Source organism: Bombina bombina, chromosome 2 (assembly GCF_027579735.1).
Source record: "Bombina bombina isolate aBomBom1 chromosome 2, aBomBom1.pri, whole genome shotgun sequence".
Lineage (NCBI taxonomy): Eukaryota > Metazoa > Chordata > Amphibia > Anura > Bombinatoridae > Bombina > Bombina bombina.
Window position 1 is genome coordinate 606,211,744 of NC_069500.1, and position 24,245 is coordinate 606,235,988.

The 24,245-nt window shown below is 39.3% G+C and overlaps 1 protein-coding gene across 1 annotated transcript in view; it reads right to left on the minus strand.

Moving 5' to 3' along the window:
- The window catches only part of LOC128647922 (D(4) dopamine receptor), a 96,105-nt gene extending 83,514 nt beyond the window's left edge, over positions 1-12,591 (minus strand). The window contains exon 1 of the mRNA XM_053700606.1: positions 12,427-12,591. The gene's annotated coding sequence lies outside the window, so the exon portion shown is untranslated. The remainder of the gene's footprint in view (positions 1-12,426) is intronic.
- Between the last annotated feature and the right edge of the window lie 11,654 nt (positions 12,592-24,245).

Consider the following 24,245-nt stretch of genomic DNA (forward strand, 5'->3'; position numbering starts at 1 on the left):
AGAGTATATTATTATACATATACATTGCATTATGACAGTAAGGTTACAGTAGATCAGTGTATATTGTAACAGTAATAATAACAACGGAGAACCACATAAGGCTTGATAATCAATACCTCACATCATGAATCGCTAGCAGCAAAGAGCAGTCAAGGTGAGCAGCCTATCCAAAAGACGGCGAGAGAGCCTCTATGACCCAAAGGGATGTAATGTATATCATTTAGCCATCTGGTAAAGTTAGGTCTGGGAGTCAGTATGGTATCAGTTCTCCCTTTGTTCCCAGATATAAACAATATCCGCTATAAAGTCCTGTTTGCCTATAAAAGTGTAATGTATTTTTTCTAGGGATAGGATGTGGTTAACCTCTCTCACCCACATGGAGTGACAGGGGATCTGTGTGGTTTTCCAGAACCTGGGTATTAGGCGTTTGGCGCAGTTAAGAAGACAGCGGAATAGTTGTCTTCGATATACACAGGGAATAGGGGGAGTGTGATGTAGTAGCACTGTACACGGGGAAAGTGTGAGATCGAGGCCAATTGCGTCATTTATACCTTTGGTGATATCTTTCCAATATGTATGTAGGAGTGGGCATGACCACCAGATATGTGAGAGGGTACCCACTCCTCCACAGTGTCTCCAACAAAGGGGAGAGGAGTTGGGGAATATACTATGCAGTCTGTGAGGGGTCAAGTACCATCTGGATAACAGTTTATAGTTCATCTCCGCAAACATTAGTGAGGGGGACGATTTTTTGGTTTCTGCAAAGATGTGGTTCCAGTGCTCTTCAGAAAGAACCATCTCAAGTTCTTTCTCCCATTTAGGGATATAAGAAGGTTGTTTAGTCGGGTAAGAGCCCCTGAGTAGTTTGTATATTTTTGAAATATGGGATCTCTTCAATGAGGGGGTGGTGCACAGTGTTTCAAAGGGATTAAGTGGCCTGGTTAACTCACCAGCAACTGGACTGCTTAATATGGCATGTCTCAGCTGCAGGTAGGGGAACCACTGATGAAATGGGGGGCCTAGAAGTTGAGAGATTTCCGATTGTGTACGCATTTGTCCCTTGTTGAGTACCAAGTGAGCTGGGACATTGGAGAGGGCGTTTGCAACAATCGGGGTTGGCAAGGAGTGTGGGTGTAAAAGAAGCGGGTTATTAAGAACTGGGGTGAGGGGGGAAGGTATGGTCGAGATTGAATTATCGGAAGCAAGGGTTCTGTCCCATACCTTCAGGGTGGCTGCTACATAGTAATTTGCATATACTTCTGGGGGTCTATGCTTAGGTAATGTCCAACATATATCTCCCAGGTTGTGACCGCCTATCAGGGAGGTTTCTAGCTGTACCCAGGGTTTCTCATGGTTTAAGTGTTTCCACGCTACTATTCTAGCTAGATGAGCAGCCCTGAAATACGATGTGAGGTTTGGTGCACCCATGCCTCCATGTTCCCTGTCTAAATATAGGGTATTTCTGTTCACTCTGGTTCGTTTCTGTGCCCAGATAAAGGAGTCAAATAGCTTTTGTTGATACGTGAAGTACGAGGGGGGGATAGCTAAAGGGAGGACCTGGAACAGGTATACAAATTTAGGGAGTAGGTTCATTTTGAGGGCATTAACTCGGCCCATCCAAGAGAGGTGGCCTTGTCTGTGCCACAATTCCAGGAGGGTCCGGGATTCTCTTTGGAGGGGGGTATAGTTGAGGTCAAATAGATCCGTCTGCCTAGAAGAGATGTTTATCCCTAGGTAGCGGATTTTGTCCGTCATCTGGAAGGCAGTGTTAGATTCTATGAATTTAGTATCTGTTGCGGACAGGTGGAGTGGCATTAGGTTGGATTTCCCCATATTTACTGAGAAGTTGGATACTAGTTTATATTCCTCCAGTTCTTCAAGTAGTGCTGGAAGAGAGGTAGAAGGAGAACATAACGAGAATATGATATCGTCTGCATAAAGAAGACATTTCTGCCGGGATTGGCCCAGGGGCAAACCCTCTATCTGAGCATTCTCTCTGACTCTGTTGGCCAACACCTCGGCTGCCAGAGCAAATAGTAAGGGGGACAGGGGGCACCCCTGTCTTGTACCGTTGCGGATTGGTATTTTCTGAGACAGAGTGCTGTTTGCGTTAATACTGGCCGTAGGTTCACTATATAGGGCTTTAATGCGGGAGATAAGTATTTCAGAGAAGCCAAATTTCGACAGGGTGGCCCAAAGGAAGTCCCAGTCCACTCTGTCAAAGGCCTTCTCTGCGTCTGTAGAGAGAAGGATTACAGGGGTCTTAGTGGAGTTGGCAGTTGATATAGCTTGTAGGACACGGATGGTATTATCTTTGGCCTCTCTGCCGGGGATGAAGCCCACCTGGTCGGTATGGATAAGGGTCGGGAGAATGCTATTTATTCTATTGGCTATTAATTTAGCAAACAGCTTAATATCTACGTTGATCAAAGAAATGGGGCGATAATTAGTGACTTGCTCCGCGTCCTTTCCCGGCTTCGGAATAACAGTTATTGTGGCTTCTAGTAAAGGTCGAGAGAACGGGCAATTTTGGTCAATTGAGTTGTACATTTCTAAAAGGTGGGGACTTAAGTGTGCTTTGAACAGGTGGTAGAATTTAGGAGTGAACCCATCTGGGCCTGGGGCCTTCCCCTGGGGGAGGTTTTTAATTGCTATAAAGAGTTCTTGGAGTGTGAAAGGTAAGTCAAGGGCCTCACTATCCTCCACGGTGAGAGAGGGGAGCTGGGCTTGCGATAGATATCTATTAATCCTGGCCAGCTTAGATTCTGGATTCAAAACTGGGAGGTTATATAAATCGGAGTAATATTTTGCAAATTGGGTGGCTATTTCAGTGTTTTTTGAGAGCGCTGTACCTGTATGGTCCCGGATTCTAGGAATAAAGGCCTTATACCTTTTCTTTTTGAGTGACCTGGCTAACAAACGACCCATTTTATTACTTTCTATATAAAATTTAGATTTAGATGTCAAAGCCCGTAAATGAGCATTCTTGACCAGATATTGGTTAAGAGCCTCTCTATCCAGCTGTGACTGCACTAAAAGTTGAGGTGAAAGGGGGTTTTGTTTCAATGCTTTTTCGCTGTTTTGAAAATTTGCTGTTAGAGACAGATATTGTGTAGCCCTCGCTTTGCGTAGTCTATGTGTGTGACTCATTATTATACCCCTTACATAGCATTTGTAAGCTTCCCAGTTATTGACAGCCGAGGTGTTGGCTGGGACATTAAAAGTAAAGAATTCAGTGGTTTTTTCTGTGATATCTAGGGATATGAGGGGATCTGAAAATATGGAATCATTTAATTTCCAGTGTTGCTGATGATGCGGTTTGGAGGACCATGTAAAAGTAGAGCAAACCATGCTGTGGTCTGACCATGCGGTGTGGTTTATTCTAGAGTCAATTAACCCTGAGAGAGTGTTTTGGTCACAGAGGAGGTAGTCTATGCGGGAGTATGAGTGCTGTGGGTGGGAGAAAAAAGTGAAGTCTTTTGTAGTTGGGTTCGTTATTCTCCACGTATCGTACAGAGAGAGTGTCCTAAGAGCATGCCAGTTAGCTTTAATTTGGCTGTGTCTTATGTAGGATCTGCCTGTGGAAGTGTCCAGTGATGGGTTGATCGGGAAGTTAAAGTCACCTCCGATCAGTACTGGGCCCTTGGTTATGTCTAGAATTTTATTGACAACTGTGCGCAAAAAAGGAGGGGGAGGGACGATTAGGAGCATAGATGTTGGCCAGTGTTAAGGGTCTGCCATAAAACAATCCAACTAAGATTAAAATTCTGCCCTCGTGATCTTGATATTTGTGTAGTAGAGTGAAGGACGACCCTCTTCTAAAGGAGATTCCCACTCCATTATGTCTTGATGGCCCAGAATTTAGGAAATGTTGGTCATAGTATAAGTGTGATAGGTTGGGTTCATTAGTTCTCTTAAAATGAGTCTCTTGGGTCATTATGATATCTATATGTTTTTTAAAGAAATCGTGGAATGCAATTGAGCGTTTCTGAGGAGATAAAAAACCTTTAACATTCTGTGAAGCGATCCTAAATTGACTTACTACGTGATGTTGTGTCATTGGGACTGTTTGCTTGGTGCGATAAACAATGTGAGGCAAAGCGTGTATCTTAGTTGAAGCCCAAGGGAGTTATAACTGCTCTTGTGTAGCTACAATTGGTAGGAGTTGTTACTGCAGCAAATGGGATATACTCTATGTTTTAAGAGAGAGAGAAAAAGAAAAAAAAAAAAGGAACCAAGAAACAAGAAAACAAGATATAAAAAACAACAAGAAAAAATAAAAACAAATTATACAAACACTGCTTCTTAAAAACAGTCAGGTGTTAAATCTAGAGAGAAAGGGATAAAGGGAAGGGGAGAGGCCAAGAAAAGAGGAAATAGGAATAAGATTAGAAGTAAGTATAGTAGAAGGGGGAAGAATGCACAACAAGTAAAGAAATAGGACAGACAAAAAGGGGGAAGTTCGGCCCAGCGGAGCCCCCCCTAACAGGCACAAGGGCAGTACAAAGTACTGAGGAACATTTGGATACTGACATAACATTGTGATGGACCTTAAACGTTTGATTTAGATCTTCAATAGACGGCATAATAATCAATGACATTTAAACAGTTGCTAACTACAATATACTAAAATTACTATATCATATCTAATCAACAACATGAGGCATAAGATCAGTTCCAGAAATACTGTTCATGAGACCTCGGACTAACTAAGGTTTAGGGGAACCTATTCTTACATGTTGGTAATAATGGGTTAATTACAGGTTGCCAACCATTAAAACTGAAAACTTGAGAAGATTGAGGAATAGCGATCTATAAGTGCTTGTTAAATTTTCATTTATTGCATTTATTGTACTAGTCTGCAGATCAGTTGAACCCAAATTCACTGGGTCCATAGGAACATTTGGAAGCTGGCACCACATTGTGGTGGGCAGTGATTGCTAGATCTTAATCGCCAATAAACAGCATATCAGTCATTGACACTCAAACATTTGCTATCTACAATATGCTAAATTAACTATAACACATCAAGTCAACAACATGGGGTACATGGTTAGCTCCTGAAGTACCAATCCTGTAATCTCGAACTGATATAGGTCCAAGGTAGTCTTTTCTTACATACTGGCAATATATTATGTTAATAACTAGTTGCAAACAGTAAAAACTTAAAACTTGAACATACTAATACATATTAATCCAGAGGTGTTTGTTAATTTTCTGTTTAATGCACTATCCTGCAAAGCAGTTGTGCCCAAGTTCACTGGGTCATAATAATAACAGGGGTCCCCCATATACGGAGGAGAAAAAAAATCAGTTCCGACATTTGCATGACAGCTTGCCGAACATGAGTACCTCTCTTTCCAATACTCACTGTGAACCAGAAGGTGTGATACAGTTTGTAGTGTATCAGGTGGTGTCCATTAGATTAGGTGGGTCAGGACTCTGTCTCTTTCTCGGCTGCTTACTAACAATCTCAGACCACAACTTCCTCTGCCGATCTGAGGCAGGCGATGCATTCCTCAGCCTTGAGGGCTCAGGCAGCTCAGGGAGAGGGAGATCTAGCTGCTTGCAGAAGCTTGGGATGTCGTTGGGGTTGTTACATTCGTGGCGTTTCCCGTCTTTGATGACCTGGATAGACACAGGAAAACCCCATCTGTATGGAACCTTTAGTGAGCGAAGATGGGTGGTAAAGAAGGTAAACTCTCTTCTTAGCTGTAAAGTTTGTACCGATAAATCTTGGAATATTTGAATTTTAGCTCCCATAAAAGAGACAGTTGATTGTGCTCTGGCATATTGAAGGATTTTTTCTCTGTCTCTGTAACTCTGGAAACATGCGATAATGTCTCTTGGAGGTTGGTTATCCTTGGGCTTTGGCCGAAGGGCACGATGGGCTCTTTCAAGAGGAATCTCTTCAATTACTCTTTGATTGGTGACAGCTAAAGATTGAAACAGATTCTGAAGATGAACAGGGATATCCTCCCTGCCTATGGCTTCCGGGATCCCCCGGAATCTGAGGTTGTTTCTCCGTGTTCTATTTTCAACATCATCCAGTTTGTTCTCTAAGTCCATGATCTGGGCTTGCTGTGCTTCGATGGAGTGAGACATGTCAGCCATATCTTTGGATAATTCCTCTCTCTCCACCTCCAGGGTTGTTACACGTTGACCTAGCTCATTAATATCTTTCTTCAAGTCAGCACATTCAGATTTAATACAAAGCTTAACCTGATTTATAAGAGCTTCCATCGCTTTTAGGGTCACTGGCTCATCTGTAGTAGGTCCAGGAATGTTGGGTGAGGGAGATGGCGTCTGGGACGCCTCCAGGCCCTCTGTCGTGGATTCATCATCACTTCCTAACTGTGAAACCTCCGTTCTTTTCGACCATTCAGTGCTTTTGAAATAGGTGTTGACCGTGTTGGCTGTGCTGCCTGATTTTAAATTCTTGTCTAGTTTGGTGTTTTTACGCAGCGCCATTGGAATGGCCCTGTGCTAAGTAGATAGTCCAGTGAAAATAATTGAGGGAATCACAGGAGTGAGTTGTGCTCGATTGCAGTGGTGATTAGCTGCAAAGCCTAGGATGGTCTTAAGATGACCCAGACATCTACAGTAGGTTAGTAGGGCCTTCTGTTTTAATGTGCGGTATATATGTGTGAACAAGGAGCACAACTGATGCCCTCAGCAGCGGCCCTTACACAGAAACTTCATAGAAGATACATGTCCACTTATTCTAGTGCACATTGCCAGCAGTGTTGGTTATGTAGTATGAGCACAGGGTGCAGGCATAGGAGCGTACTAGTGTGTATATGACAGTCCTCAAAGTTGAGAGTTCAGCCCCAGATTGGAACAAGTCAGGGATATATGTTACATCATGCGGTGAATAGAGACACTAACATTGCAGGACAAGTGTATGAGCTCCAGCTATGTCTTATAATCTTCTTGTCATTTTATGCTGAGGAGTGTCTAATAAGGAGTGCAGATTGTCTCATGTATAGTGCATAATCAGCATATACCTTTGCCCCCAAGATGGTGCGCAGTGAAATACAAAAAATAATAAGGTGCGTCACATTCTCAGTCTCACCCTGGGATGCAGGCTCCAGTTACAGATCAGCTGCTCCTATCCGGTCTAGGATCGTCTTACAGTGATCCGCTGTCAATCAGGGTCAGTTCGGGCATTATTGGTGAGAGCCCCTCTAACACAGCGCTCCTCCGGGAAATCCAGGAGCGCTTCAGATGCGGCCTAACCCGCGAGTCGGGTCCCTGAGGTTAAGTGCGGGCTGCGGCCAATTTAAGGTGGCAATCGGGTCCTGTGTGTGCCTGACCACCTCCGACACTGAATCAAAGCATCCAATTTGCTTTTTTATGAGCCTGCGAGAGGGCTCCGCTACAACCGATTCAGGAGCTCTGACTAAGTGCGGCCATTCAGCACGCCCGCACGCTCCGCCCTCCAACACTGTATTTTTATATACATATCTGTGCATATTATTCTTTATAGTAGTGTCTATTACATGCAGTTATATGAAAATTGGTGTATACTGCCCCTTTAAGTAAACATGACCCAAGTAGAGACGTGTGATGGCGGTAAGATCTGGCATCATCAAGCTGCCATCATATACTCTTTATTTTCTCAATGATTCTTCCCCACCTCCTTCCTCTCCCTTTTCCCTTCCCCTTACCCCATTTTTTCATTCCTCTTTTCTTTTGATGGGTGCCTGATAAGACAAAGGATCACTGCAGGCACTATTTGTTTTTTGTAAAGCACAGTGCTCATCATTCTAGGTCGCACCTCACTTTGTTAATACTTTTCCTTATATCACTTATACACTATGGCAGTGTTTTTCAACCAGTGTGCCGTGGCACACTAGTGTGCCGTGAGAGATCCTCAGGTGTGCCACGGCAGACTGACAACAGTGTGACATATTTTTTAAACTTTGCTTGTTTTTTACTCCCAGTGCAGGGGTAGTTTGTAGGAGGCATGGCATAACAGCACAATACATACAGTATGTGTGTGTTTGTGTGTATATGTATATATATATGCTGTATTAGGCTACAATGTGTGATTTTTTAAAAATTTTGGGATGGTGGTGTGCCATAGGATTTTTTTATGTAAAAAAGTGTGCCACGGCAAAAAAAAGGTTAAAAATCACTGCACTATGGTCTATTGGTCATATCTTTCTTTTCTCTGTTACTCAAGGTTATATGTTTAAGGTTTTCTGTACCTTCATTAACATTGTAATTCATATGGTTTGTTGAAATTCACGTTTATTACAGATCTTTTTAGAAAAAAATAAAAAAATTAAAATCTAAACCAGCCTGCTTACGGGAGATGAGAGCCATGAAAACTGGGAAAGTTGATACTATTCCTTTACCCCTGCGGCTCAATTAACGTTTGACTCTTATAAATACTGACACCCAGGTGAAATTCTCCAGACTGTAATCTGAATGTGAATCTAATACTTAAATGTATGTTAATAACCTGATATAAAAAGTACTAAATCTTTACAGAGCATGGAAGAATGTAAACACAGCAAGCAAAATTACAGTTTTCCTCTAAAACAAAAAAGATAGTTAAAGGGATATGAAATCCAAATTTTTTCTTTCATGATTCAGATAGAGCATGCAACTTTCTAATCTACCATTTTTTGTTTAGATCCTGGGTAGCACTTGCTGATTGGTGGCTAAATGTAGCCACCAATCAGCAAGCGCTTCCCAGAATTCTGAACCAAAAATGGACTGGCTCCTAAGCTTCCATTCCTGCTTTTCAAATAAAGATACAAAGAGAACGAAGAAACATTAATAAATGGAGTAAATTATAAAGTCGATTAAAATTGTATGCTCTATCTGAATCATGAAAGAAAAAAAATTGGGTTTTATATCCCTTTAATTAATTTGTAAATTCAGAGATCTATACAAATATGTGCTCTTGTTAAAAGATTTGCAAACATCACTCTGAACCTCTAGACTGTAAGCTCTTCGGAGCAGGGTCATCCTCCTTGTTTATTAATTTATTTTGCTTAGATTGTTTTCTGTATTTGTATTATTGGTACCACAAATCATTGTCATTGTATACCCTTACTTATGTATCCAGTGCCTTAGAATTTGGCAGCACGATACAAATAAACAATAATAATAATAGGAAATCCCAGAAAAGATTGTTTCCCTTGATATAGGTTTAATTAAAGTGTCACAGAACAGTAATATGCATGAATATCTGCCACAGAACAGTAATATGCATGAATATCTGCCACAGAACAGTAATATGCATGAATATCTGCCACAGAACAGTAATATGCATAAGTATCTGCCACAGAACAGTAATATGCATGAGTATCTGCCACAGAACAGTAATATGCATGAGTATCTGCCACAGAACAGTAATACGCATGAGTATCTAAAGGGTCATGTAACAAAATGGTCAGTGTAAAGTGCATCAGCTCTTGTTGATAAAAGAGACTCTAAGACAGAAAACAAGGGTAATGAAGAACTAACCAGAAGAGCTAATCAGTAAGCCTACAACCAAGCCCTTCTTTGCCTGTAGGAAGGATCCTGTACTGCTCAGTTTCTTTGATACTTTGAGGGATATTTATCAAGCCGTCAACTTTGTTACATTCAACGGCACCAATACGCACGCCTAACATCGCAGCCATGACCTGAATATGCTCTCCTTATTTATCAAAAAAGCTGTCAAAAAGCTGCGCACCAAGTACGGGGCGATGAGCAGCGGCTGTTGTTAACTAACAGTCATCGATCTCGCTGCTATTCGGCTTTTTACCAACTTTATTTATACCCTGTCACTAAACACCGCCACTATACTAAAATGTTTAACCCCTATCCCACCGCTCCCTGAGCGCACCGCCACTAAATAAAGTTATTAACCCCTATTCCGCCACTCCCGGAGCCCACCACAACTCTAATAAAGTTATTAACCCCTATCCTGCCACTCCCGGCCCCCGCCTCAACTAAATAAAAGTATTAACCCCTATCCCGCTGCTCCCGGAGCCCACAGCAACTAAATAAAATTATTAACCCCTATCCCGCCGCTCCCGGAGCTCTCCACAACTAAATCAATGTATTAACCCCTGGCCTCCCACATCACTACCACTTACTAAACCTATTAACCCCTAAACCGCCAGCCCCCACATCGCCATAAAACTAAATTAAGCTATTAACCCCTAAACCTAACAACCCGCTAACTTTACATTATATATTAACTCATCCCTATTTTATAATACATTTAAACTTACCTTTAGTATTAAATTAAACTATATTAAACTATTAATTAACCTACCCTAACTATTATACTCAAATTACATTAAACAATATTAAACTATTCATTAACCTACCCTATTATACTAAAATTACATTAAACTAATAATTAAATTAACTATATTACATATTTAAAAACCTAACCCTACTCAAAATATTTAAATCTACTATTAAAAATTACTAAGTTACAAAAAAATAACAACTAAGTTGCACAAAATAAAAAACACTGTTACACAAAATAATAAACACTAAGTTACAAAAAAATAAACACTAAAATACACAAAATAAAAAATAAATTATCAAATATTTAAACTAATTACACCTAATCTAATAGCCCAATCAAAATAACCCCCCCCAAAAAAATACAAAAAAAGCCTAGCCTACAATAAACTACCAATGACCCTTAAAAGGGCCTTTTGTGGGGCATTGCTCCAAATAAATCAGCTCTTTTACCTGTAAATAAAAATACAAACACCCTCCCAACAGTAAAACCCACCACCCACACAACCAACCCCCCAAATAAAAACCTATCTAAAAAAACCTAAGCTCCCCATTGCCCTGAAAAGGGTATTTGGATGGGCATTGCCCTTAAAAGGGCATTTAGCTCTTTTTCAGCCCAAACCCCTAATCTAAAATTAAAACCCACCCAATAAACCCTTAAAAAAACCTAACACTAACCCCCGAAGATCCACTTACAGTTTTTGAAGACCCGACATTCATCCTCAACGAAGCAGCAGAAGTCCTCAGCGAAGCCAGCAGAAGTCTTCATCCAAGTGGGCCAAAGTCTTCATCCAAGCCGGCAGAAGTCTTCATCCAGTCTTCATCCAGACGGCATCTTCTATCTTCATCCATCCGGTGTGGAGAGTCTCCATCTTCAAGACATCCGGCGCGGAGCATCCTCTTCTTCCGACGTCTTCTGAAGAATGAAGTTTCCCTTTAAATGATATCATCCAAGATGGCGTCCCTTACATTCCGATTGGCTGATAAAATTCTATCAGCCAATAGGAATTAAGGTGGAAAAAATCCATCCAAAAAAACAATATACCTTCCAAATTTCACGTTCCTATCTTAAAGGGACAGTATACACTCATTTTCATATAACTGCATGTAATAGACACTACTATAAAGAATACGATGCACAGACACTGATATAAAAATCCAATATAAAACTGTTTAAAAACTTACTTAGAAGCTCTCAGTTTAGCTCTGTTGAAAAGGAAGCTGGAAAGCCCACTGCAAGTGGGAGATAAGACACTCCCCCCTCCCCCTTCTTTTGCATATGAAAAGACCCTTTACACAAACAGGAGCAAGCTGGAGTAGGTAGCTGACTGTATTCTCATAAAACTTTGGGGCTTGGTTAGGAGTCTGAAAATCAGAGCAATGTTATTTAAAAATAAGCAAAACTATACATTTAAAAAAAATAAAAAAAATGATGGGCTATATAAATAGATCATCTGCAAAACATTTATGCAAAGAAAAAATGAGTGTATAATGTCCCTTTAAACGGTTTTAGCTGGGCATTGATGAGTCAGTCAGTCAGGGCTTCATCTTTTATATATAAATATAGGTATAGATATATTTGCAAAAATGATATATATATATATATATATATATATATATATATATATATATATATATATATATAGTTTACGCTCGCGCAGGAGTGCTAAATTGGTTCCATAATGACAGCACCCATAATAACAATAAGGTGCATGAAATGTATTTAGTGTTAAATGACACTTTAATAAGAAAGCATGTTTAATGTCAGGGATTATAATATTCAAACAGCAATTATTGTTATGAATTTAATTTAAGAAACATTAACCCCACTTTGTGTAAAACAAAAAGGACCAAAAAGCAAGATTTGTTACCTACGTTTTCAAAATTCTGCAAACCACTTAAATGATTTATTTGATTTGCACCATTTGAAGGTTAAATAGTTTGCTTTTTGACTTTTGTAGGGAGTGTTGGACAAAGCATCTTTGAACACAAAAGCAATATGTGTTTAATGTTCTTATAAGATATAGGCAGCATATCATATAATTCAGGGCAGCTCACACATCACATGCCTTTCAATTTTGAGTCACGCACTTTTCTTGTGTTGTAATTTTTAAAAGTACTTTTAAATCATTTTCTGTCTGCTGTAAAATAAACTAAGGCACACACCTCATTTGCAGCAGGAAAACAGGTCCCACAGTTCCTCCATATCTGGTGTCATGTATTTTGCCTCCATAGGATAAGTACCAGTCCCAAATTGCTTTGCACAGGTTTTCACAGGCTGTTTGAAGTTGAGGCAATTCCGTTCCATAAGAAAATCTGTGTTTTGCATGGTCTCTAATTTGCTTTGTACCACATGAACAATATCAAACCATTCAACAGCGGTATACAAATTCATCACATTAAAGTTTACGTGATCTTTGGACTTTTCAACAGCCTTGATCTCTTGGAACCCCTTTGTTTGGCACCTTTTAGTAGCACATATTTGTTGTTCACACTGTTTTTCAGTATTAAAGTTTTCACACTGAAAAATAAATACAATAGTTTTTTTGGGTTAATAAAAAGCACTAATTTTATGCCACAAATCAAGTACACAACTAAAATATGATCATGAGAACACTGATTTACAAAAAAAAAAATTAAATATACAATTACCCAAAAATAACTAAACTTCCTAATATCAATAATAGACTAGATTACGAGTGGAGCACTAATGACCACTGTCGCTTGTATGCTAACTTCCACTCAATATTTATCGCTGGCGCGCTGATCCAACGCACACAAATAGCAGAAACTACAATATCGCAAACACGTTAACATACTCTCCCATTGACTTCAATAGAAAGAGAAAAGTGGACAAAACCTAACATCTATACTTGCGCACTAACCCGAATCGCCATAAGCCCCCTACTCTAATAACCTTTTAGATACCACATGGCCCACTACTTTACCTGAAAAGGGCATTTGGGTGGGCATTGCCCATGAAAGGGTATTTAGCTCTTTTGCTGCAAAAAAACAACAACAAAAACAACCCAAATCTAAAAAAAAAACACCCAAAAAACCCTAACACTAAACCCCAAAGATGGTACTCACTAAAGATGAATCCAGGCAGCGGCGCTCCATCTTCATCCCGGTGGTGGTCCATCTTCATCCCGGGGTTGATTTTCTTATGTTCACCCTGGTGGCAATCTTCTTATCTTCATCCTGGCGCCAATCTTCATCCATCTTCTTGTCTTCCATCCGCAATGTCCTCTTCATGCAGTCACCAGCCACACAATGAATTTTAAAATGAGAGGTAACCCCTTTATGGAGGGGTACCCTTGCATTCCTATTGGCTGATTTTCAATTTTCAATTCAAATCAGCCAATAGAAAAAGCTTTCATTCTATTGGCTGATTTGAAATAAAAAATCAGCCAATAGGAATGCAAGGGTATCTCCTATATAAAGGGGGTACCTCGCTTTAAAATTCAGTGTGCGGCTGGTAACCGCATGAAGACAACGTCAGGGACAGAAGATAAGAAGATGGATGAAGATAGCCGCCGGGATAAAGAGGGACCACCGTCGGGATGAAGATGGAGCGCCACCACAACAAATTCATCTTTTGTTAGTAAAATCTTTGGGGTTTAGTGTTAGTTTTTTTTTTCTGGGCAGCAAAAGGGCTTAATGCCCAGCCAAATGCCCTTTCAGTGCATTTTTTAGAGCAGTTTTTATAGATAGCTTTTTTTTTGGGGGGGGGGGGGGTAATTGTAGAGTGTTGTAGATTTATTTTGTTAAGAAAAAAAGCTGACACTTTAGGGCAATGCCATACAAAAGGCCCTTTTAAGGGCTATTTCTGTAGTTTTTAGTGTTAGTATAGGTTTTTTATTTTGGGGTGTGTTTTTTGGGGGTTTAGAATAGGCATAACTCTTTTTTTATTTTTGGTAATTTGTTGTTTTCTGTAATGGTAGGGTTTTTTTTTTATTTCATGTAATGTTAGGGTTTTTTTTTGTAAAGTTAGGTAATGGGTTTGTTTTTTTTTTCAAAAATGTTAGGTTTGTTAATTTTAATATAAAGTTAGATTTGTGTTATTTTTAAAGTTAAGGTTACGTTTGTTTTTTTCAGGTAAGTTTTTTTTTCCATAGGTAAGGTTAGTCTGTTTTGGGGTAACTTAGGGCGTGTTAGGTTAGGGCAGAGCTTTCCAAACTTTTCATGTTGGTGACACACTTTTTAGACCTACATCATTTCGCGACACAGTAATTTAGTTGTACTTGCAAAAAGGAGGTTATACTAACTTGTTTTAAGAGATACGGACACATACATAAATTATATAATAATGAAATGTATTTACAAGTAACAGTAAGTATGTGCAAGAATTAAAAACAGTTTAATAACACCAATAGCTACTTGCTATTTTAATGGGATGTATGAGGTTGATGGGATGAACACAATTTCTGAATATTTGGTGGAATATTAGATAAAGACGCTTGCACTTCATCATCAAGCATTTTTAAGCTTCCACTTCCTATCCATATATCAAGAGCAGGAGCAGCAATGCACTACTGGGAGCTAGCTGCAAAAAAACACCACTGACTTCAGCTCAGCGTTTAAGCTGCCACCCTCAGAGCTCGGTGAATCCGATTGACTACTGCCCGCGCTGCATACACACTGCTGTTCCACTCACTGACTATATATGCAGTCACGAGCCAATTAATTAGACTACACGTGCAGTCAGTCAATGTGCCGCCAATGGGAATAGTTTCAGTTCCCACTGAGCTGCGCCAATAGGTTAAGATAATCTGTGTCCCCCTAGGTATCAATCACGTGTCAACCATGTGATATGCGTAGCAGGCAGGCGGAAAGTCAGAAACCAAAAAAAAAAATTTGTGCTGAAGCAGGGACACACCTACACACTGCTGCCGACACACTAGTGTGTCCCGACACACAGTTTGGAAAGCACTGGGTTAGGGGCTTTAGATGTTAATGGGTTACTTTGCGATGGGGGTTGTTGCAGTTTAGGGGTTGATAGTGTAATGGGGACTTTGTGATGTGGGGGTGTGGTGGTTTAGGGGTATATAAAATAGTTTAGTGTAACTGTTTCCTCTGGCCAAACTCTTTACACAACCTTTCAGGAAGTGGAAATAGTTTGAGTGCTAAATGCGATTGGGTTTGAGCAATCGCATTTACTTTCAACTTGTAATACGAGCGGACATTGCTGCTCAACACAGCCCATAGAAAATATGGGGAACATAAATTACCGCAAATTCGCGCAAAAACATTTACACTCCTAATGATAGCGTTCCATTCGTAATCTGGCCCAATATTGGTTAAATTTAAATATGTGCAGTCACACACATTAGGCAGTTGTCATCAATACTGAATCAATTAGCTGCTATATTTTAATTTCCCATTGGCCGCATATATGTTGCTTTTATGCCTGTGTACAAAACTTTCTTATGGATACCCCTGATAAAAGGTTTCTCTCTATTTTCTATAATCAGAGTGTTAAAAAGGTTTCCTTTCTTATCAGGTGGTTTAACTGATTCCATTGCTGGATTAAGGTACTTATGGCTTCCTTTTTCCTGCAGGTTTACATACCATACCCAATGAAAATGTCATGGTATAAAAAAACCTTGTTTTACCTTCACCTGTGATTGACTCAGTTGCAATAGAAATGCAACTATATTTTAAAATATTGAATACACTTAAATTTGCATCTGTGTCAGACAACTATGTTTAGTATATATATATATATATATATATATATATATATATATATATATATATATATATATATATATATATATAATTTGTCATTACAAATTCTTTATTATTTATTATATTTTATTTAATATGTATGTGTTATACATTATTTTAAAGTATTTAATAGTGAAATTCTTGTTGTAAAACTAAAAGCATTCTTTCTGACTACAAAAAAAAATATTTCATAGCAAACTTTAAGGGATTGGGAAGGGAGGCCCAAAAGAGTGTTTGAGGAGGTAGAAAGTGTGTTAGGAAAGAATGAAGTAAGATCTGGAGAGTAGGGAGAATACAAGAATAAATGGGAGCATGGAATGAGCATGGTAACAGAACAAGCAGTTTAAAGACCTGTTTAACAGGGAAGGATTCATGTAAAGCATTTTCGGGACACTGGGGAAGATTTGGTGTCAGAATTGTGGCAAAACCAGGAATCTCATCACATAGGGAACAAAGTTGAGCAGGTAGTGGGTGGAGCTCGAGAATGAGTTGGGCGGAGTTGGGTAGAGAGTGAACAAGTCAGGGTCGTGGCTAGACAGTCCTCTGCAATCCAGGCTTTATATAAGGTTCTGGGAAGCTCGGGAAAGGCAGCAGGCAAAACTCGAAAACAGTGGCAAAATGCATGATGGTTGGGAGATCTGTAAAAAAAAGTTTAAAGCAATAATGTAAAGAATTACTCTGAACAAATTCTAAACAAGCATATCAGGACACATTGAGATTTCACAGAAATCACCTGGAAATTTAAACTCTATACAAGCTATAAAATGACAATTTCACTTGCTGGAGTGTATTAAATTGTTTACAAATAGCTCCTTAGCCTTTATATTGGCATTTGAAATAGCTGATTTAGCCTGCAGTATCCTTACCTATACTGAAAGTTTCTATACCTAGGTATAGGAGATTGTAAACACAGCCAGCAGAAGAAATTACACTTACAGTGGGGGGTGGAAGAGATAAAGCTCTAAAATGTTCATTTTCAATTGTTCTTTCTAAGTATTGCATAGAGACAGAGATAAGAAAGGGAAGCATTTGTGTGATAAGATAGCGAGATCTAATCTGTCTGCAAGCTTAGCCTATTTTGATGGGCTGTGGTTTCAAAGAGCAAATCCAGCTATTTATTTTGCAAAAAGAAGCATAAATTAGCAATCTCTTATACTTTTTTTAAACTGCAGCTGATATAAGAAGTCATGGGGAACACATTGAGGGAAAACAATTTTACGGTGAACTGTCTCTTTAAGCTAGGGGTTTGGGTTGGAGGTCTTGAAACTGGAGGGTGATTAACCCCTTGTGCCATATGAACGTAGGTAGTACATCACACAGTACTTTACCCAGCATACTGTGTTGATGTAGTACCTACGTCCAACACTGTGGCATACCCTGTGGTCCCCGCTGTCTGCTTAGATAGCAGAGACTGTAATTGGGAATGGATCAATCCTGCAAGGAGGGGTTTCCTACACTACAGAAACTATGGATGTCAGGCCAGTCAGGGGAGAGGGAGGGATGGGGCCCTATGCTACAAAATAATAATGGCTCGAGGGGGGACCATAAACTGCGGAATAAAATCATCTTGGAGGGGAGAAGTTGAGGGGGGACCACTGCACTATGGAAAAAAATACTCTAAACTGTATGCTTACTACTTTTATTAGTTTTTTTTTGGTTTTTATTGAGGTAGAGAAAAAGAGAAAAATGCACATAGTTATACAATGGAGCTTAGATATAGACTTGTGCAAGATACAATCATTATACATGACATTATCAATGAGAACTAGCTCTAACAAGAGTATATGCTTGCACGTACAGAACCTTTGTCTAATTTTATAAAGTCTGGAGAATAGCATTAAAGGACCAGTAAATACACTAGATTTGCATAATCAACAAATACATTATAACTAGACAATGCAATAGCACTTAGTCTTAACTTCAAATGAGTAGTAGATTTTTTTTCTGACAAAGTTTAAAGGTATGTCTATTTCCACTCCTCCTGTATCATGTGACACCCATCAGCCACTCACAAATGCATATACGTATATTCTGTGAATTCTTGCACATGCTCAGTAGGAGCTGATGACTCAAAAAGTGTAAATATCAAAAGACTGTGCACATTTTCTTAATAGAAGTAAATGGGAAAGTTGTTTAAGATTGCTGCACTATCTGAATCATGAAAGTTTACTTTTGACTTGAGTGTTCCTTTAAGTAGCATTACACAAAGGGAAAGAAGAAACATGTGACATGAAGGTAGCATGTAAAATACTAAACATTGTGACAAACGTAGAACAATAGGCTTCTGTCATTTAAAGAGACAATCTAGTCAATCTTAAACTTTCATGATTCAGATAGGGCATACAATTTTAAACAATTTTCCTGTTTACTTTTATCATAAAATTTGCTTTTTTCTCTTTGTATTCTATTTTTTTTAAAGCTAAACCTAGGTAGGTTCAAACTGATTTCAAAACTGCTGAAAACTGCCTCTTATCTCAGTGCATTTTGACATTTTCTCACAGTTAAACAGTGCTAGTTCATGAGTGTCGTATAGATAACATTGTGCTCACTCCCGTGGAGTTATTTAGGAGTCAACACTCATTAGCTAAAGTGCATGTCTATCAAAAGGGGGCAGTCTGCAGAGACTTAGATACAAGGTAATCACAGAGGTAATAAGTGTATTAATATCACAGTGTTGGTTATGCAAAACTGGGGAATGGGTAATAAAGGGTTTATCTATCTTTTTAAACAATAACAAATTTCAAGTAGACTGTGCCTTTAAGGTAAGGTATGTTCCTCATTTTCCTAAAGTTAATAAAGAAAACAAAAAGAAAAACGAAAAACAAATTGAAACATAAAAACTAATTGTTGTATTATGGGTACTAATCTGTAAGTACAAATGGAGATGTTCCTCTTATGCAAAGCCGGCACAATATATATATTCTTCATAACAAGGTGTATAGAGTCTGTAGAACCAGACGATCATGATCAGTATGAGTGTGGGCAAAAATCCAGTTATTTGGTGTTCTGTATTAGATAGTAAGCTCGGATTAGGTGGAAACTGAATACCAATGGTACAACAAGGTAACAGTGGCAATTTATAATATTTTCTATCAGAATAATTTTCCATCAATTACTATGTCTCTGTGAATTATGAGAGTAATGGAAGATTTTGAAAGACTGACCACTAAGCACTTCTGAGCAGTATTTATGCATTTGCAGAGTCAAATTATTAATGTGTCGGCCAAGTAAAAAAACATTCACCTATCAGAGGCATATTCACATAATTCATACAACAAGAACAGCCAATATAGCTTAAAGGCTAACTTAAAACATGGACAGCTGAAACATGGATCTTGAATAAAAAAGAAAGCTAACAAATAAAATAGCCAGAGCCCTTATAGCTTACTATTTGGCAATATTAGATCTTTAAATATCTCTATCTTTCGTATAGAAGAACATGTAGCGATCGCTGCTCTAATTAGTTAACATGAGCACAAGCTACCGAGAGACACGGTAGTTAAACTACTAAAGTTAAATACTAACAAATAGAAGCATTTTTGTATTAGCAAAAATGCTTATAATAAAAGCTATAATGTTTTCAAAAGTGTGTTTAAGTATGCACAGCTGCCAGGTGACAGGCAGTTTACATATATATAGAACAATGAGACTGCACTTACTTGTTCAAAACAATTAACTTTAATATGCAGGTGAACAATTTTGGGGAGACATCTGAGAAAGGGAAGTTCCCCACCCCCATAATAAAGTTAATTCACTTGGAAAGGACCAGCGAGTGCAGCCTCATTTTTATTTATTTTTTGTTTTGTTTTGTTTTTTGGGCTCAACACAAAAGCAGAGTAAATCTTTTGAGGTTAATCAAAACATCAAGACTGCATACTGTCATCATACTTTTAATCTATCTAGACAAAGGATGAGCCTGATTCTGCATTTGATATGGTCAACTTGATTCAAATAGTTAGTTATTTCTTTACAGCTGGAATGGAAAGCACAGCCACAACCCGTCTGTGGGGTTTGCTGCACATGTTGGTTTATCCTGATATACAAGGTCAGTATAATGAATGTAGTTTATAATCAGCAGCATACAGGAACATGTATTAAATGCATGGTACTAATGATGACTAAGGCCTAGATTTGGAGTTTGGCGTTAACCGTGAAAACCAGCGTTAGAGGCTCCTAACGCTGGTTTTAGGCTACCGCCGGTATTTGGAGTCAGTGATTAAAGGGTCTAACGTTCACTTTTCAGCCGCGACTTTTCCATACCGCAGATCCCCTTACGTCAATTGCGTATCCTATCTTTTCAATGGGATCTTCCTAACGCCGGTATTTAGAGTCGTTTCTGAAGTGAGCGTTAGAGCTCTAACGACAAAACTCCAGCCGCAGGAAAATAGCAGTAGTTAAGAGCTTTCTGGGCTAACGCCGGTTCATAAAGCTCTTAACTACTGTACCCTAAAGTACACTAACACCCATAAACTACCTATGTACCCCTAAACCGAGCTCCCCCCACATCGCCGACACTCGATTAAAAATTTTTAACCCCTAATCTGCCGACCGCCACCTACGTTATACTTATGTACCCCTAATCTGCTGCCCCTAACCCCGCCGACCCCTGTATTATATTTATTAACCCCTAACCTGCCCCCCACAACGTCGCCGCCAGCTACTTAAAATAATTAACCCCTAATCTTCCGACCGCAAAGCGCCGCCACCTACGTTATCCCTATGTACCCCTAATCTGCTGCCCCTAACACCGCCGACCCCTATATTATATTTATTAACCCCTAATCTGCCCCCCACAACGTCGCCGACACCTGCCTACACTTATTAACCCCTAATCTGCCGAGCGGACCTGAGCGCTACTATAATAAAGTTATTAACCCCTAATCCGCCTCACTAACCCTATCATAAATAGTATTAACCCCCAATCTGCCCTCCCTAACATCGCCGACACCTAACTTCAATTATTAACCCCTAATCTGACGACCGGAGCTCACCGCTACTATAATAAATGGATTAACCCCTAAAGCTAAGTCTAACCCTAACCCTAACACCCCCCTAAGTTAAATATAATTTAAATCTAACGAAATAAATTAACTCTTATTAAATAAATTATTCCTATTTAAAGCTAAATACTTACCTGTAAAATACATCCTAATATAGCTACAATATAAATTATAATTACATAGTAGCTATTTTAGGATTAATATTTATTTTACAGGCAACTTTGTAATTATTTTACCAGGTACAATAGCTATTAAATAGTTACCTAGTTAAAATAATAACAAATTTACCTGTAAAATAAATCCTAACCTAAGATATAATTAAACCTAACACTACCCTATCAATAAATTAATTAAATAAACTACCTACAATTACCTACAATTAACCTAACACTACACTATCAATAAATAAATTAAATACAATTCCTACAAATAAATACAATTAAATAAACTAGCTAAAGTACAAAAAATAAAAAAGAACTAAGTTACAAAAAATAAAAAAATATTTACAAACATAAGAAAAATATTACAACAATTTTAAACTAATTACACCTACTCTAAGCCCCCTAATAAAATAACAAAGCCCCCCAAAATAAAAAATTCCCTACCCTATTCTAAATTAAAAAAGGTAAAAGCTCTTTTACCTTACCAGCCCTGAACAGGGCCCTTTGCGGGGCATGCCCCAAGAATTTCAGCTCTTTTGCCTGTAAAAAAAAACATACAATACCCCCAACATTACAACCCACCACCCACATACCCCTAATCTTACCCAAACCCCCCTTAAATAAACCTAACACTAAGCCCCTGAAGATCTTCCTACCTTGTCTTCACCATCCAGGTTCACCGATCCGTCCTGAAGAGCTCCTCCGATGTCCTGATCCAAGCCCAAGCGGGGGGCTGAAGAGGTCCATGATCCGGTCAAAGTCTTCATCCAAGCGGGGCAGAAGAGGATCTTCCATCCGATTGAAGTCTTCATCCAGGCGGCATCTTCTATGGTCTTCTATCCGGAGCGAAGCGGCAGGATCCTGAAGACCTCCAGCGCGGAACATCCATCCGGCCCGACGACTGAACGACGAATGACTGTTCCTTTAAGGGACGTCATCCAAGATGGCGTCCCTCGAATTCCGATTGGCTGATAGGATTCTATCAGCCAATCGGAATTAAGGTAGGAATTTTCTGATTGGCTGATGGAATCAGCCAATCAGAATCAAGTTCAATCCGATTGGCTGATCCAATCAGCCTATCAGATTGAGCTCGCATTCTATTGGCTGATCGGAACAGCCAATAGAATGCGAGCTCAATCTGATAGGCTGATTGGATCAGCCAATCGGATTGAACTTGATTCTGATTGGCTGATTCCATCAGCCAATCAGAAAATTCCTACCTTAATTCCGATTGGCTGATAGAATCCTATCAGCCAATCGGAATTCGAGGGACGCCATCTTGGATGACGTCCCTTAAAGGAACAGTCATTCGTCGTTCAGTCGTCGGGCCGGATGGATGTTCCGCGCTGGAGGTCTTCAGGATCCTGCCGCTTCGCTCCGGATAGAAGACCATAGAAGATGCCGCCTGGATGAAGACTTCAATCGGATGGAAGATCCTCTTCTGCCCCACTTGGATGAAGACTTTGACCGGATCATGGACCTCTTCAGCCCCCCGCTTGGGCTTGGATCAGGACATCGGAGGAGCTCTTCAGGACGGATCGGTGAACCTGGATGGTGAAGACAAGGTAGGAAGATCTTCAGGGGCTTAGTGTTAGGTTTATTTAAGGGGGGTTTGGGTTAGATTAGGGGTATGTGGGTGGTGGGTTGTAATGTTGGGGGTATTGTATGTTTTTTTTTACAGGCAAAAGAGCTGAAATTCTTGGGGCATGCCCCGCAAAGGGCCCTGTTCAGGGCTGGTAAGGTAAAAGAGCTTTTACCTTTTTTAATTTAGAATAGGGTAGGGAATTTTTTATTTTGGGGGGCTTTGTTATTTTATTAGGGGGCTTAGAGTAGGTGTAATTAGTTTAAAATTGTTGTAATATTTTTCTTATGTTTGTAAATATTTTTTTATTTTTTGTAACTTAGTTCTTTTTTATTTTTTGTACTTTAGCTAGTTTATTTAATTGTATTTATTTGTAGGAATTGTGTTTAATTAATTTATTGATAGTGTAGTGTTAGGTTAATTGTAGGTAATTGTAGGTAGTTTATTTAATTAATTTATTGATAGGGTAGTGTTAGGTTTAATTATATCTTAGGTTAGGATTTATTTTACAGGTAAATTTGTTATTATTTTAACTAGGTAACTATTAAATAGCTATTGTACCTGGTTAAAATAATTACCAAGTTGCCTGTAAAATAAATATAAATCCTAAAATAGCTATAATATAATTATAATTTATATTGTAGCTATATTAGGATGTATTTTGCAGGTAAGTATTTAGCTTTAAATAGGAATAATTTATTTAATAAGAGTTAATTTATTTCGTTAGATTTAAATTATATTTAACTTAGGGGGGTGTTAGTGTTAGGGTTAGACTTAGCTTTAGGGGTTAATCCATTTATTATAGTAGCGGTGAGCTCCGGTCGTCAGATTAGGGGTTAATAATTGAAGTTAGGTGTCGGCGATGTTAGGGAGGGCAGATTAGGGGTTAATACTATTTATGATAGGGTTAGTGAGGCGGATTAGGGGTTAATAACTTTATTATAGTAGCGCTCAGGTCCGCTCGGCAGATTAGGGGTTAATAAGTGTAGGCAGGTGTCAGCGACGTTGTGGGGGGCAGATTAGGGGTTAATAAATATAGGGGTCGGCGATGTTAGGGCAGCAGATTAGGGGTACATAGGGATAACGTAGGTTGCGGCGGTTTACGGAGCGGCAGATTAGGGGTTAAAAAAAATATGCAGGGGTCAGCGATAGCGGGAGCGGCAGATTAGGGGTTAATAAGTGTAAGGTTAGGGGTGTTTAGACTCGGGGTACATGTTAGAGTGTTAGGTGCAGACGTAGGAAGTGTTTCCCCATAGGAAACAATGGGGCTGCGTTAGGAGCTGAACGCTGCTTTTTTGCAGGTGTTAGGTTTTTTTTCAGCTCAAACAGCCCCATTGTTTCCTATGGGAGAATCGTGCACGAGCACGTTTTTGAGGCTGGCCGCGTCCGTAAGCACCGCTGGTATCGAGAGTTGCATTTGCGGTAAAAATGCTCTACGCTCCTTTTTTGGAGCCTAACGCAGCATTTGTTTGAACTCTCGATACCAGAGTTAAATTTATGGTGCGGCCAGAA